The following is a 13,112-nucleotide window of genomic DNA, read 5'->3' as shown; positions in this document are numbered from 1 at the left end:
TTTTTTTTTTTTTTTGAGGGAATGATCAAATTTAAAATTGTTGCACTAATCTAGATAGCTACATTTTTTTTTCTTCTTCTTATATTTATTTATTTATTTTGTACTCTAACCTGTCAACATCCATTGAATTGCCTAAAGACAAATGTAAAATGCGTTGGCATTTTTCTTCAACCGATTAGGTTTTTGGGCCTACCCTAGGTGATTTTAAGTTGGATCCAGATTAATTTTGGCTGCCTTTTGCGGTTTCCCTTCTTTTTTTTTTTTTTTCCCAACATGCATGAACAGTATCGGATACTGTTCATGCATGGTATTTCACCGTGCGGAGACAATTTTTACTGTTTACGTACTGTTTACGAAACCCACAAACACTTTATTCAGAAAAAAAATATTAAAAATAGATCCTACAATACTATTAATATATTTAAAAATTATTTTGCTACAGTGTTTTCAATTTTCAGCTTTTAGCAATAAGTTCTATCCAAACGGACCTTAAGTATTCGTTTGGATATAAATTATTGCGTTTACGTTTCTCACAGACGCGTTTCAGGGGGACAAGAGTTATTGTTTACTACTGTGCGGTTACTGTTTACGCATTATTTTGCACTGTTCATGTACTGTTTATTTTGCTACAGTGTTTTCAGTTTTTAACTGTATCCAAGCGAACCCTAGATAGATTCAAATTCCAAATCTTTTTCTATCAAAAAAAAAATTCCAGATCTTTTATTAAAGAAAAAAAAATAATGATAATAATTTAATGTTATCAAATTAAATTATATATATAATTTCTTATTGTAATTATCAAATTATATATATAAACAAATTACCATCCAATAATGATAATGCATTTATGATCAAATTTTTTTTTAAAGAAAGTTTCTATAGTTAAATATCTTATTTCTTATTGTAACTATCAAATTATATATATAAACAAATTAAAATGGTAAAAATATTTTGTGAGCGGTGAGAGGATGATCACACCGGTATAATATCAACGCCCTATCCAAATCCCTCGAGACTAGTATGTTTTTTCCTATTCAAAGCCAATAGGATCCTGCAAGGAAGTTTATGACTCCTGGCTTTTTCCTATTCAGCTGCGTTATTTATTTATTTTCTTTTACAAGATAGAATTTCTTCTTTAACCTAATTTAAGTGTATATGTGTATGAAGCTTCTTCCTGAAGACTTAAACTCCGGTTCTTGCCCCTCACACTTCACAAGCGTTTATTCTTGTAGAGTGACAATCAAACTTAGGGTGCGCTGTGGCCATCTACATTATCTTGAATGCTATAGCAACAGCAATCAAACTTGAGATTTCTATGACATTTTTGACAGTTAAGGAATTAGTTTTATACAAAAATTATAGGAACGCGTAAAAAAAATTACAACTTTTGTCATAATTGTTCACATAATAGATTATGAATAGTAAAGAAAAAATAATAAAGTTTATATAAAAGTAATAAACAACTAATTACAATTTGTCACATAAAATAATTATGGTAAAAATTATGACTTTTTATATAGTACTAAAATAAATAGTTTTTTCTTCTTTAAAAAAAAAAGAATAAATAGTTTTTTTACCCAAATTGTCATCTTTTGTAATTGGGTATGGTAGTGCTAATTCTGAACACTTACAATTAATAACACAAAAAAAATAAATAAGAAAAAAGAAGAGAGATGTCAGGGCCTAATGGATATTTACTCTGGTAGTATGGGAAATTGTTAGAGCATTAGTACCCGAGTGTGTAAATCTCTAAACAATTGTATTTTATAATCTGAACATCAAAATGCAAGCTTTATTTAGGTATGGGTTCTTAAATTTTTTTACATTCTTGTTACAGTACCCTCTTAAATTTAGAAACGGCTGCACTAAGATTCTAAACACAATTTTTTTTTTTTTATTCACTCTCTCTTTTCTGAATCTCTCTTTTTCTCTCAACTCTCTCCCTCTGACTTTTTCTTCTCTTATTTCTCTCATTTTTCTCTCTCACGCCCTAACTCCCCATCTTTTTGTCTCATGATTTTGGGTGAAGGAGGAGTTGAGCAGAAGATTAGCAGTAGATGTGGCGTGCCGAGATCAAAGAGGTGGCATGGCGAGATTGGTGAGGTAGCAATGGTTGGGTTTTTGGGTTGGGATTTTTGGGTTCGATGGTTAGGCTGGTTTTTTTTTTTTTTTTTCCTCTTGGTGGTGGCATGATTGTTGTGTTTTTGTGATTTTTTTTGTTTGTGGTGGCGTGGTTGTGTTGTTGATGGTTGGGTTAGGTTTTTGTGCTAGGGGCTTGTTCGAGTTTCTGTGTTGGGGTTTTCAGTCTTCATGAAGGTGATAGAGGTGATGAGATAGATATAGAAATTTAAGTCTTCACGATGGAGTCTTCATGAAGGTGATAGAGGTGATGAGATAGAGATAGAAATTTAAGTCTTCACGATGGTGATGGAGGTGATGAGATAGAGATAGAAATTAGAGAGAGATAGAAATATATTTTATTATATAGATATATTATTTTAATGTGTTGAATAGGAAAATAAAAATTGAGATGTTAGATGTATTATAAAATGGTATAGTATAATAGATAAAGTAGTTTTTAAGATGGTAAAATGAGATTTTTTGAAGAAATTGGATGCTAATGCTCTTAATAACAACGCATCTTCTAGCTAAGAGCATTCACAATGGGAAATCTCATTCTATCATATTTTACCATCTCAAAAAGCTACTTTATCAATTATATTATACCATTTTACAATATACCCAACATCCCATAACTCTATTATTTTACCATTTTATTAAAATATTATTTTTGTAATAATATCCGTGAGCTAATGGAATGAGCTCTGTCAAAAGTGGAGAAGAGAAGAGTGTGAATTCTGAACATACTGCTACCATGGACTTCATTGATTAGTGTGAACCCTTAAAATATTATTATTTTGTTTTGGCATAGTGCTACAATACCATCATATATTTACGATGGTACTATAGCACTATGCCAAAAAAAATTACATTTTCCCATGTTTAGCCTTTCGGCTGTTGAGACAAATTGGGCTTGAATGCTAAATTTTGGTTACATCTGGCATATCCTTGACCTATTGCGAATGCTCTAATCAGTTGGGCAACTTATTAAAAGGACAAATTATGCCAAGAACATTCTTCAACCAGCACGTATTTTTTTTTTAAAGAAAGTTTCTATAGTTAAATATCTTCTTTCTTATTGTAACCATCAAATTATATATATACAAATTACCATCCAACAATGTGTCAAAGTCGAATGGTAGTACTAAAGCTCAATACAAAATAGACGCCTTCTAAAATTTAATGTGGTTGGTGTGGGGGGTCGAAGTTCGAACCAATTGTCAACATTATGAAAATCGGGTTGAATCGAAGTCATCAGTAACGAGAAGTTATTATTAGTGGGATCAGACATGATTCAGAGAGCACACCCCACCAGCCTCATCACATCAATAGATCCTTCACCTATATATAAAAAAGCGTTAGCCATTCAGAATAGCAGTTCATCTCTATGCTTGGATATCGTCTCTTTACGATAAGTATCTATACTTTAATTGATTATCTATTACCTAAATTTCAGAAAAAATAAAATTCTACTTCATTAAAACTCCAAAATGATTGCCAAACTTAGTGAAAATCCCTTTACCCATCTTCCCACCTTATCTCATATAAACCCAGGTTCCCTTTTGCCTACTATCTGTATTTAATTTAAATAAGGTGTTACTTGTTTTTTTTTTCTTCTCCAACATGTTATGTATATGTTATATTAAGGTGTCTCAGCTGGCATTTGGCCAGGGAAGAAGTTCATTTTTGAAGACTAGGGGATTTCTTGATATATAGTCCATGGGATTCTAAAAAAGTTCTAGATACAAAACGGGTTTTAGAAAAGTGTAACTCGTTCTTCAAATTAGTCCAGCCCACTCTTCTGGAAAAAAAAAGTCCACCTCACTCAGGCCTGAAGCATGAAAATCAGACAATAAGAGTGGCTCATTAAACATGGCCCATAACCTTTTAGCCCACACACAGTCTCTCGTAAAATATGAGTTGGACAAGATCACAAGATACTACCTCTTTCTTCTTCGTCTCCTTTTCTCTCTCTCTCTCTCTCTCTCTCTCTCTCTCTCTCTTAAGAATTTAACTACAAAATTGGTTGTAGCCTTATGCTACAACTTTACTCAATAAAATAAAAATGATTACATATTTTGAAAATTTAACCGTTGAATTGCATGTTCTTTACTTTCTTAATACCTATGTCAAATTTTGTGTCAATCAGATATTATTTACTATATGATATCTATAAGCTTATATTTTATACATAATTTTAAACTACGAAAACTTATAATTTAAACAATTTATTGATGACATAGCTATTGATCTTTAATTTTTTAAAAATTTTGCAAGTATAAAGTTTATAAGAAGAAGACGTAATCCAATAGTGAATTTGTCAAAATTCACTTCCAATAAAAAGATATTGAGTAAGGAAACTTTGTCCATTTTTTATAAGTTTTTTATTTAAAAATTGGATAATTGGGTGCGGGAAGATTTGTACCCTAATGTTTCTTTTGGAAAAAACAAGAAAATGCACCAACCGTTTGAAATATAAGACTCTTGGCTATAATTGAATTTCATAGAAATACCAATCATAAAAGTTATCCCCATGAAAATTATAAATTACTCATTCCTAACAAGCATGAAAAGCATAGAAAACTGTAATGACAAGTGAAAACGTTTTTACAGTTTTTTTTGCTATTTATTAAGGATTTTTGTAAAGCAAAATATAAACTAGAAGAGTCAATCTTTGTGCCTCCAAGAGCATTCGCAATGGGCTTTTGACTACAATTGAATTTTATAAAAATACCAATCATAAAAGTTTATCCCCATAAATATTTTAAATGACTCATTCCTAGCAAGCGTGCAAAGCATAGAAATTTCTGGTCAAAAAATGCGAGTGAAAATGTCTTTACAATTTTTATGCTATTTATTAAGGATTTTTGTAAAGCAAAATATAAACTAGAAGAGTCAATTTCCGTGCCTCTAAGAGTATTCATATCAATTTGTGCAAAATTTTTTATCTATTTTAGCGTAAGAACCCTATTTTACATATTTACTTTTCAAAACACCCCACATTAGAGTATTTATTTTATATTACATTTCATTAAAATGTAATTTTTTCTTAATTTTTTTTTTAGTTTTTTCTTTTTCTTCACACACAAACAGCCATCATCCACTCTTTTCCTTTATTCTCAGAATACATAAAGAAATAATAAAAAAATAAATGAAAAATGAATAGTATCAATGTAAATTTACACGATTACTATAACGAACTTGTAAATTTTTACAATTATATAGTAACTGATGTGGGTCATTTTTATGCAAAATTATGTAAATTTTACACTTTTTTTTTTTATTATACACCCACTAATCTAAGTGATCTAATTGTACAAACCCACTCAAATGTATATTTCCTAAGCAAAATAAAGGAATTATTTCTCTTGTGATGCGCTCCTACAATTTCAAAAAAAAAAAAAAAAAAAAAAAAAAAAAAAAAGAGGATGCGCAATTGCTCTAAAAAAGAATTTCTATATAGGATACTTTCTTTTTAGTAAATGTGTATTGACTGTTTAAAATATATGAAGAGTATCAAAAATATATGTAACTAATCGCTAACCCGTGCGATGCACGGGAAAGATATTAAGTATGAATTATTATTAATATGAATGTTTTGCAAATATAAATTTTGTAACCTCTCTAGTTATACATTAGGATTCCAATATTAAAAATTCCTATTCTCAATATGAAACATTAAATTACTAAACTAAAAATATCAATCAAACAAAAATTTAAATAAAAAAAGTATTCCAATCCCTAATATCCTCAATTATTCATTAATAAATGTTGCAATGTTAAAATATCAATTTGTATTGTTTTTTAGAATTTTTTTGTGACTGTTTTACAACTTTATAGAATTTTTTGTATCTTTTTCTTTTGTTGCTTTGGGTAGTCATTAAATAACTTTTTTTTTTATTTTTTTATTTAAGAAAACACACACATACACGTATATAGGAGAAGGGCCATGGCCCTCCTTAGATTTTTAAATTTGCAAATAATAGTATTAATAAAATCTTACGTTTTCTGTAAAATTTGCAATAAATATATTCCCCCGGGAGGCGCGCGCGGGGATTTTGTGAGAGGGAAAAAACGATACTACTAGTTTTGTTAGTCCTCTCTTATTTGGGCCACAAATTTTAGAATTGATTTATAAAAGCCCAAAGAAAATTAATACAAAGAATAGAACTAAACATTTGGTTCATTTCTGAGCCCAAAATTCCTCTCAAATGTGAAAAAATCCCTTACACAGCCGAAGCATCCAAACTCTCAAGTACTTGATAGTTGACAGTTTACCTCCGCAACTCATCACTTGTCCATAGAATTATGAAAGTTAATTTGTGAAATAAAGGGTGTTTTTTTTACTCAGAAATTTTGTTATAATAATAAATACACATGACCCTAATTAGTTTGTTAATTCATAATAGATCCCAAAAATTTGGGATTAATTATACGACATAGAAGTGTATATGATAAATTGATATCTTTTTTTACTATCCTAGTATACAAGAACTCCAAGTTAATAGGCGAAGAAAAAGAGAATTTCTTCTCAAATGTTTTATAAAATACAACCAAAAACATTATTTTGGTCTTTTAGGTTGTAGGCCTATATAAAGGCACTCCATAAAATTTAATTACCAAAATAAAAAATATTTTAGATGTTGATTTGGTTGTTGTTAGTGCTATTACGTACTATTGTTTGTAGAGGATCATTTACAAGCGCAAAAATGGAACCTGTAGAGGATCATTTACAAGCGCAGTGTTTTTTGTTGTTGTTGAACCCAACATATAATAGAAATCTTTTTGATTTCATCAATCTTTTTCACCTCTCATGAATTCTAATGCTTCAAACAGACATACAAACAATGTAAAAGCCACGTTAAAAAAAAGTGTAAACTCTTTTTTGTAAAAAAGTAAAATAACTGGATAGAGAATTGACTGACTTCTATTATCTTCAAAAAGATTTCAGATTGTGTTTTATTTCATAAAAATTATATCCATTACAATAGAACATAACCTCACAACACACCTTAGAATACATCATATTTTTGCAAATTCAATTGTGTTCTTTCCATCATGAGCCTTCCTGAAGAAATGTTTCACATAATCTGAATACAGAACTTGCTTATATAATGCTTTCTCACCCCCTGCAAGTACTTCTGAAAAAGGACCAATCATGTCACATGGCCTAGGATTAACAAAAATAGGAACCGAAATCCTATTCTTGCTTCCACTGGCAATCACACGATGCTCAATGCTCTTGTATCGACCATTGCTCATTATTTGTAGTGCATCGCCAACATTGATCACGAGTGAGCCACTTAGGTGGAACATGAACCCAACTATCATTGTTTCCTCGCACATAGAGTCCACCAATATCATCCTGAAGGAGGATAGTAAGGGTTGACACGTCAGAGTGACGACCTACTCCCACTGTAAGCTCAGGGTTAGGACATACAGGATAGTAGTTAAGGTTAATCCTCTTTGAACCCATTAAGAGAGATTCTTTTGTCTCATCAATTTCTTTCACATGTATCCTCTTCATTAGTGCCTCTAATAGCCTTTGGATAACTGGGTCAGACCTTCTCATGTATTCCAGAACTTGATCCCTAAAAGCAAACAACAATTAGTCCACCAAAAACTATACATATACATACAAAGGCATATACTTTTTGATCCAAAAAATTATGTTTTATGATACTTAAATTTTTTTTATTAATTTAAAAAAAAAAAATATTTTATGATGAGATCACTTGATCTTCAATCATCTTATTATTTTGCAAACAATGAGTATATAATGAGATATACTAAAAGTTATGAAGTGTTGTAACGTCGTATTGAGTTACAATAGATTTAACTAGAACTTGACCTATTCGGTGAATTATATATGTATGTATGTACGTACACAACTATTGCATCTATATTATATGTCATGTATATATAGTGTAAACTAAATTGAGCAAAGTTAAGCTCTGTTACTTGCACGCGAGAAGGCCACAATGCAGATGCCTCATCCTCTCGACACATAAAACAGGCTCGGGTAATCTTTCCATTCAAGAGCCTTCTCTCGCTTCAGGACTAAAGCTTGTGCCAAACCGCACGCTGTTGGAAGGTGAGTTTTCTTTTGAAAACTTCCTCTTCTCCTCAGCTGGCAAATTGAAGAACCTATGTGTTGCGTCCTTCACATTCTCCAGCACTTCAATGGACACTCCATGGTTGATAATCTGAAAGAAACCCCACTTTTCTGCAGCATCACAGATTAATTCTGAGACTTTTGGTTCGTCCCAGTTTGACATATCAATGATGGGTATAGACTCTTGAGGCAAGATGTTGCTCACAGTGATCCTTTCTTCTACAGGTTGGATATATTGCTTAGGGAGGGTTTTGAGTCCCATTTCTGAGAGACCCTTTACTCCATTGCCATTTGTTACGACAAAGTCAGTGATATTTGAGGACTCACTGATAGGTGTTGCAACTGTTGGAGCCATTCTTACAAGAAAGGAATAGAGAGAGAGCTTAGTATTTGGCAAATGGCTTGAAACTAAGATGTTTGGTGTTGTTGTTGGTGGTTCAATTTGAATACCATTTGCACCTATTTATATAGCTGTTAGGAATTACTTACTGTGGTCATTGTATGTACTGTCTATAGTTACTTAGTGTATTCTAATAAGTGACTGCCTAGTGTGATAGTTACTACCATAGGCTTCTATGGTTAGGATTTTATGGTGGTTAGTTACATTGACAGGTAATAGGAGTTAGTTTGGTTAGTTAGTGACAGCTGGGAGCAGTTAGTTACAAGGGGTATAAGAATAACAAGAAGCTGTGTAAAGAGACTTATGAAAAGAGTTAATGTCAAAATACTTTCTGATTCTATTCTTTCCTTCAATTCTCTGTTTCGTTGCTCTTAGGAGGCCTAGCTAACCTCGAAAATAGCTACAATCTTCCATTTTCCTTTGGGTTCTTTACAATTGGTATCAGAGCTCACTTTCCTCGGCATCCATGGCAGAAACCCGTGCTTCTGTTGCAACCAACGAGGCCATTGCCTCACTTCGAACTACCACTAATCATCACACAAAAGAGTTACAAGAGATAAGAACCATTCAAGAGATCCATACAAGAACGCTGAATGAAAATACAAGAACGATGAATGAGAATACAAGAGCGATGAACGAAATGAGTCAACAGTTGACTTCAATCTTGCAGAAATTAAGTTCTGGAGATCAAGGAGGATTGCTCCAATCTCAGAGAATTGGGGAAAATCATAACCCTAATTTGCCAGTGTCTAATTTGCCGTTGTCTCGAACCGTGAAGCTAGAATTTCCCAAATTTTCTGGTGAAGAACCTGCGAGCTGGATGTATAAAGCTAACCAGTATTTCAGATACTATAATACTCCTATTGGAGAGAAATTGATGCTAGCTTCGTTCCATATGGAGGGAGAAGCACTAACCTGGTTCCAAGAAAGTGAAGAAATTGGAGTGTTCTGTGACTGGGAGTCTCTAGTTCAAGCTATGCAGGTGAGGTTTGGCACAAATGCGTATGATGATCCTATGGAAATGCTAACCAGGTTGAGGCAAACAGCTACTGTGGCAACGTATAAGACTCAATTTGAGATTTTGTCAAATAGAATCAAAGGTTTATCTCCGGCACACAAGCTGAGTTGCTTTCTCAGTGGCTTGAAGGATGAGATACGCTTACCAGTAAGGATGCTAAATCCACAGTCATTGAATGCAGCTTTTGGATTGGCTAAAATTCAAGAGGAGTATTTGATAAGTTGCAGAAGGAGCTCTAAGATTCAGCAAGACACAGGTAAGCCATCTATCTTGGGTCTTCCTAAAGTTGATACCTTTGTAGAAGCTAAGTCAAGAATTCCAATTAAAAGCATTTCCCCTGCCCAAATGGAAGAGAGGAAGAAAAAAGGGTTATGCTATAACTGTGATGATAAATGGGGTCCGGGCCATAAGTGTAAAAGTGCCAAAATATTTCTTCTTGAAGGTATTGAATTGGTGTCTGATTCACAATCTGCGGTTAAGATCACTGAGTTAGATGAAGAAGTTGGAAGTCCACTCAATGAAGGGCAGAATACTAGTACTAACTCTGAGGAGGTTGAGATAACTCTATATGCTCTAATTGGTACTCCCACACCTGGTACTATGAGGATTAGGGGTAAAATCAATGGAGTTAGTTTGGTAGTTTTGTTGGACACAGGTAGCACACACAATTTTATTGATGCAACATTGGTTCCTAATCTGAAATTGTGGGTTGATCAATCTCAAACTTTGGAGGCTAAGGTAGCTAATGGTGCAGTGGTGAAGACTCAAGGATTTTGTGATCAAGTATCAGTATGCATTCAAGGGGAGGAATTTCCCATTCAATTCATGTTCTGCCACTTGGAGGGTGTGATGTTGTATTGGGAACTCAGTGGCTTACCACACTTGGTGATATTCAATGGAATTTTCAGTTCTTGACTATGGAGTTTTATCATAAAGGGAACAAGGTTTTACTGCAAGGATTGAAGCAATCTGGTTCACATCTCCTTGATGGGGATCAATTCTTCAAAACTCCAATCAAGAAAGGCCTTTTGGTTCATATCTCAACTCCCTCCTCTGTTGAGGTGCAAGCTGCTCTTCCTGCAGAAGTGGCAAATTTACTTCAAGAGTTTGCTCAGGTTTTTGACACTCCAGTAGGGCTACCTCCTCTTAGGGGGCATGAGCATCACATTACTCTTAAGGAGGGAGCTCAACCAGTCTGCCAAAGGCCATACAGGTACCATTTTTACCAAAAGAATGAGATAGAAAAGATAGTTAAAGAATTACTGGCTGCTGGATCTATAACGAATAGTTGTAGTCCTTTTGCCTCCCCTGTTTTGTTGGTAAGGAAGGCAGATGGGTCCTGGCGTATGTGCATTGACTATAGGGCCCTTAACTTGAATACTGTCAAGGATAAATTTCCTATACCTGTTATTGATGAATTACTTGATGAATTGAATGGTGCTTGTATCTTTTCTAAACTTGATTTAAGGTCTGGATATCACCAAATTAGGATGAGTGAGGAGGACATTCCTAAAACAGCTTTTAGGACTCATGAAGGGCATTATGAATTTCTGGTTATGCCATTTGGCCTCACCAATGCCCCTTCAACATTTCAGTCCCTAATGAATCAAGTGTTTAAACCCTTTCTTAGAAGGTTTGTTCTAGTTTTTTTTTATGATATTTTGGTTTATAGCAAATCTTTGGTTGATCATGTCTCTCACTTAAGAGCTGTGTTGGGAGTGTTAGCCAAGGAACAATTATTTGCTAAGAAGTCCAAGTGTGTTTTTGCTTGTGGTGAAGTTGAGTATTTGGGGCACTTGATTTCTGGTGAAGGGGTAAGAATTGACCCTAAGAAAACTATAGCAATGCAGCAGTGGCCTACTCCAAAGGATGTTAAGGCTTTGAGGGGTTTCTTAGGTCTCACAGGGTATTATAGGAAGTTTGTAAGAGGCTATGGTCAAATTGCAGCCCCATTAACTGCTCTCCTAAGGAAGGATTCTTTTACTTGGACTGAGGAAGCTGAGGTGGCTTTCCAAACTCTCAAATCAGCTATGTCTAACCCACCTGTTTTAGTTCTGCCAGATTTTGATAAGTTGTTTGTGGTGGAGTGTGATGCTTCAGGAGTTGGGTTGGGTGCTGTACTGATGCAGGAAGGGAGAGCTATAGCTTTCCACAGCCAAGCTCTCAAAGGCAGGAGTTTGGCCTTATCCACTTATGAGAGGGAACTACTGGCTTTGGTGACTGCTGTGCATAAGTGGAGGCCATATTTGGTGGGGAAACCCTTTCTTGTGAGGACAGATCAGCAGAGCCTTAAGTATATCTTAGAGCAGAAAATTGGTACTCCAGCTCAACAAAAATGGATTACCAAGTTGTTAGGGTATGCTTTTATTGTGGAATATAAGAAGGGTAAGGAGAATGTGGTGGCTGATGCCTTGTCAAGACAGGTTATTGGTGGTAGAATTCCTTCTCAAGAGGGTGTTTTGTGCCTGATTTCCTTTCCCACACCTGATTGGTTGGCTCAACTTAAGGCTAGTTATGTTACTGATAGTTCCATTATGGGTATCTTAAGTGCTTTTCAAGCAGGGAAGGAAGGTCCTAAGGGTTTCACTATGCAGAATGGATTGCTATTATATAAAGGCAGAATGTATTTGGGGACTTGTGATTCATTGAAGACAGCCATTTTGCAGCAGGTGCATGATGGGCCATGGGGGGGTCATTCTGGTTTCCTTAAGACATTGCATAGGGTTCAGAGAGACTTCTACTGGCCTGGGTTAAGGGCAGATGTTAGGAAGTATGTTAGGGAGTGTGATACCTGCCAAAGGCTCAAACATGAAACCTGTAATCCAGCAGGTCTACTACAACCCTTGCCTATACCAGAGAGACCTTGGGTGGCTGTGAGCATGGATTTTGTTGAGGGTCTTCCAAAATCTCAGATGAAGGAGGTGGTTATGGTAGTGGTGGATAGGCTTACAAAGTTTTTTCATTTTGTAGCCTTGTCTCATCCATATACTACTTCTAAGGTAGCAAATCTGTATATGCAACATGTGTTCAAGCTGCATGGAATGCCTATTTCAATTGTTAGTGACAGAGACCCTATTTTTACTTCTCATTTTTGGCAAGAGTTGATGAAGCTTCAAGGCATTCAATTAGCCATGTCCTCAGCCTATCACCCCCAAACAGATGGCCAAACAGAGGTTGTGAACAAGAGTCTTGAGCATTATTTGAGAGCTTTTGCAGCTGACAAACCAGCTACTTGGGTTGAGTGGTTGCCCCTTGCTGAATTTTGGTTTAATACTAATTTTCATACCTCACTTAAACTGACTCCATTTGAAGCATTGTATGGGTATCCTCCCCCTAGGCTTATGGACTACATTCCTGGAACAACAAAGATTGAGGGTGTGGATGCACATCTGAAGTCCAGACAGCAGCTAACTTCCTTGTTAAGACAGAACTTGATAGCAGCACAAGAAAGAATGAAG

General features: G+C 34.5%; 1 pseudogene; it reads right to left on the bottom strand.

Annotated features, from left to right (window-relative positions):
* Positions 1-7,104: 7,104 nt before the first annotated feature.
* LOC142606474 (feruloyl CoA ortho-hydroxylase F6H1-3-like) lies at positions 7,105-9,143 on the bottom strand (annotated as a pseudogene).
* Positions 9,144-13,112: the final 3,969 nt, after the last annotated feature.

Source organism: Castanea sativa, chromosome 8 (assembly GCF_040712315.1).
Source record: "Castanea sativa cultivar Marrone di Chiusa Pesio chromosome 8, ASM4071231v1".
NCBI lineage: Eukaryota > Viridiplantae > Streptophyta > Magnoliopsida > Fagales > Fagaceae > Castanea > Castanea sativa.
Note: the sequence above shows the minus strand (reverse complement) of the source record. Positions and strands in the feature narration are given on the sequence as shown.